The sequence below is a fragment of the Lissotriton vulgaris genome, chromosome 5, assembly GCF_964263255.1.
Source record: "Lissotriton vulgaris chromosome 5, aLisVul1.2, whole genome shotgun sequence".
In the NCBI taxonomy this organism is placed as follows: Eukaryota; Metazoa; Chordata; class Amphibia; order Caudata; family Salamandridae; genus Lissotriton; species Lissotriton vulgaris.
In genome coordinates, this window is record NC_141693.1 from 1,178,704,925 (window position 1) to 1,178,709,421 (window position 4,497).

At 34.4% G+C, this 4,497-nt stretch overlaps 1 non-coding gene across 1 annotated transcript; it reads left to right on the forward strand.

The window, feature by feature from the left end:
- Window positions 1–393: 393 nt before the first annotated feature.
- On the forward strand, window positions 394–466 carry TRNAR-CCG (transfer RNA arginine (anticodon CCG)). The gene has a single exon. It is a non-coding gene; the product is annotated as a tRNA-Arg (tRNA).
- Window positions 467–4,497: the final 4,031 nt, after the last annotated feature.

Genomic DNA, 4,497 nt, shown 5'->3' on the forward strand with positions numbered 1-4,497 from the left:
ACTCTTGAAGAGAGAGTTCGCCTGCTTGACCCTTTCTCTTCATTGTTTACTGGTATTACAGTGCACCCTAGTATGCCAACACCTTCTTTGGGCCATTACAAGAGTGAATTTACAAAACAATAGGGAGTCCTGAAATCACACTTAGTTCATAGGGTGTTTCTCTTCCTGCCGCCCCTTCATTCTTATAAGATTATGTATCATTTCGATGTCAGACTCCCCATGACTCATTTTTCTGGAGCCAGGGCAGACATTCTGTTCTAGGCAATCGAATATAGAAGCAATACCCACAATGTCAGGACCTAAAGTGTTTTGTAATTTCAGTATATCTCCGTTCCTGGCTTCTTAACCCTGCCATGTTTGAAGGACGTCCCATTGGCATATTGCTTCCAGCAAGGCCCAGTGGCCTAATGGATAAGGCATCAGCCTCCGAAGCTGGGGATTGTGGGTTCAAGTCCCTCCTGGGTCATATGATATTTTCTTAAATAGCCATATTGTGCTTATGGTGGGATCCAGATTAGCATAATCATGAAGGTCATGTAATTGTCTCCCGCAAGATGAAAGACAATCTAGCCAGACTTGGGCAGCACCATCTTGGCACCTGTGAAAAGGACCAAGATAAAATGAGATCATCTCTGACGACATAAGGGCCCTTAAACAGGTCTGCAGTAGACAAGAGAAAAGATGGAGAGAGTCAGATACATTGACTCAGAAAAGGTCAAATTTAAGATATGTCTATCTAGATTTTAGATGCTTCTCCTCTCTTACATCTACATCCTCATCAGCTGTGCTATTTCCAATTCAAACTGATATGGGTTCCTCGCTTAGCCACTTAATGCCACCTTCTATGTTTGAGCTTACAAAACTGATCAAAACCTCTAAATCGGGCAGGCCATGAGCCCCTTCCCCTCCTTTAGTTGCCATCTTTGCAGCCCAGACTATTGGCACAATACTGGCCGACATTATCCAGTGCCAGTCTGGAGTATTCCATTCAGTCTGGAAGCAGTGTTGGCTCTAACATTAATAAAAACAATCTTCCCCCGATCAACAAGACCCTTGCAGCTATCGACCCATCTCCTGTCTTCCATTGCCGACCATGAGCATTGTAAAGGTGCTGGACAAACATTTGGTGGAGCAAATTCACAATAACAACCTTCTGGATGTCCCCTGATACAGCGCTCATATAGAAAAACTGTCTCACCAACACTATCTATTACCTCAATACTCACCATTAATTATGAAACCCTCAAATAGGCCCATAACACCAATGAGACAATTTTTGAGCAACTGAATCTAATGGTTTGATTTATAAAACTATTCACACTATATCTACATTATTATTTACAACTGCAGTTTTTCGTCTTTTACCATGGTTTTAAACATTTGTCATTTATTAAACCAAACCAAATATGGCGATTGGATCAACTGATAGTAACTAGACCATGAATAAACGAGACCAGCTTGTCTTTTCGAATCTAATTTTTATTGACTTTATTCTTCATAAAGAAAGAGCATTTACGTTTAGAAAATCTTTATTTTAATGCAAATAAGAAAGCAGCATTTTATTAGGCAAATTGAATTATTGAACTGACATTTATTAAAGCAAGATCAGAAACATGAAGTATTAGCAAATAACAGTTTCCATACCCTAAATCTTTTTCCCTGTCTATTTCTCTCTTCACCTGAAAGAAAATAATTAATTATTATCAGCTGTCCTTACGTGCGCCAAAGGTTCATCAGCACGTCATTCAGGAATCGGGAAGCAAGAGTTTTGGCCTGCTCATGATGTCAGGTTTTATACCTTTTCCCTTTCTAAAACTCTCTACATTTCTACAAAATTCAGGTTTTCCATTGGCTGAGCCATGTCAGTCCACCATTAGGTCATCTTTGAATATTACCAAGTCCGGGCTTCACATAAGCCCATTGTCTTTTCTTCCGTGACATTTGACTTCCTCAAATATGTATCTTTCTTCTTCGAGCACTGAACCTTCTACTTCCTAACCTTGGCAGACAATCACGGATCCTGTCCTTGGGCCTTTTCTCCGAGAGCACATTTTATTCTAGCAGAAGTCTTTTTCCTTCCTTTTATTAATAATGTTTTATGCAGCAAAAATCTTCATGCGTAAATACAAGGCTCCACTCTGGACAAGGTTTCTTTCACATCTGCATTTCTGTCAGCCATATTTTTCCGAGCCACTTTTTAGGCCTCACTTTGGAAACTATTATTAAACAAACACAAGACATCAATTAATTAAAGAATTGAGACCCATTCTGTTACCCGCCCCCTTCTAATAATTAACCAGATTAATTATGTTACCTAGCCGAAGCACATGTAAGCAGCAACATATTTACTTTTTGTCTTCAGGATCTGCACGAACTCCAAAGGCTTTTGTCACAAAAGACATAACATAAGCACACATAATAAGCACATGCCATTAGTTAATCAGCCGCATTTAATACTGACAAAGACAATAGACAAAGTTAGTTTATTATTTTCTTCTCCGCGTATGCAACATAAAGCACATTAGTTAATCCCACGTGTAATGTTTGCAATTTTAAACTAAGTTGATTAATACTTTTCACCACATGCTTATTAGTCAGGTTATATATTATGGAAATTAACTTCACAGGTTAGAACAAAATTTTGCTCTTCACCCTGCTCCATCAACTCCTTCATCTGGTGATTTCAAAATCACCAAAGAATACCCAAAAATGTATAAATTTTTATCCTTCGAACATGTTTTGGACTTTCTTAATATTAGTATTTCTAAACGGTAAACAGTCAAAATATCGATTTTTTAATTTCGACTTACACTTATATCGAGTTGCTAATATCGATGGGACAGAATATCGATGTCCAGAATATCGATGGCCAGAATATCGACCCTAAGGTAAGTAATATCGAAATTACTTATATCGATAGCATATATATCGATGTAAGTAATTTTGATTTACTAATATGTGTTAGAAATTTTAGTTAAGTATTTAAATTAATTGTTATAATATGTGTTTAATATGTTTTTATAAATAAAAAATATATAAAAGTAAATAATATGTTTTACTACCAGAGCAGGTTGTGGGTTTTTAGGGGAATAGGGTGGGAAGTAATTTATTTGTAATTAAATAATTATTTTTTAATGATTAATTTATTTTGCAATTAAATATTAATTGGCAATGAATTATTTTAATTGATTAATTGATTAATTAATTGATAATTTATGTATTTTTTAAATTAAATTATATGTTTTACTACTGGAGCGGGTTGTGGGTTTATAGGGGAATAGGGTGGGAAGTAATTTATTTGTAATTAAATAATTATTTTTAATGATTTATTTATTTTGCTATTAAATATTAATTGGCAATGAATTATTTTAAGTGGTTAATAGAATAATACATTGATAATTTATGTTTATTTTTAACTAAATTATATGTTTTACTACTGGAGCGGGTTGTGGGTTTATAGGGGAATAGGGTGGGAAGTAATTTAATTGTAATATTAATTAATTTTGGGTAAAGGGGTATTTTTAGGGTTAAGGGTCAGTTTTCAGTTTTTGGGTAAAGGGGTATTTTTAGGGTTCAGGGTCAGTTTTCAGTTTTTGGGTAAAGGGGTATTTTTGGGGTTCAGGGTCAGTTTTCAGTTTTTGGGTAAAGGGGTATTTTTAGGGTTCAGGGTCAGTTTTTATTTTTTGGGTAAAGGGGTATTTTTAGGGTTCAGGGTCAGTTTTCAGTTTTTGGGTAAAGGGGTATTTTTAGGGTTCAGGGTCAGTTTTCAGTTTTTGGGTAAAGGGGTATTTTTAGGGTTCAGGGTCAGTTTTAGGTTTTTGGGTAAAGGGGTATTTTTAGGGTTCAGGGGCAGTTTTCCCTACTGTTGCACCCACTGGAGTGGGAATAGTAATTATTGTTAAGTAAGTATATATTATATATGATTTTTAATTATTATTTTTTAAATTAAATATGTATTATTATTTTTTTTTACCATTATTACATATATTTAAATATGTTTAAGTAATTAATAAGTATATTTTACAGTATTTTTTATGTTATTTTAAATTTTAAAAAAATCGATATATTTAACAACGATATTTTTAACATCGATATTATTTTTTCGATATTTTGGTACTTACCATGTTGTACATAGGGCGTCGATATTTTTGCTATCGATATAATTACGCCGATATTTGTGTAGGTCGAAATTCTGTCTTTTGAAATTCTGTCATAGATCCTTTCTAAACCTTAGTCTCATCTGTTTTTCTGCATTTTTCATATTGAGATCTACGGAACTCTTCTAATTCTATCTCTTTTTCTTTCTCCTTTCTGAGTTTGTAAATTCTTTTATTTTCTATTAAGTGTTTTCTTCTCTTGTGTATCATGCAACTAATTTTAAGCAGAAGCGTTATCATAGCTATGACTGTTAAAGGAAAAACTTTTTTACCTATAATTGAACTACCAATCTCTTGAAACCAGCGTTTGATTGTTGCAAATCTTTTAGCTAAGCGTTCT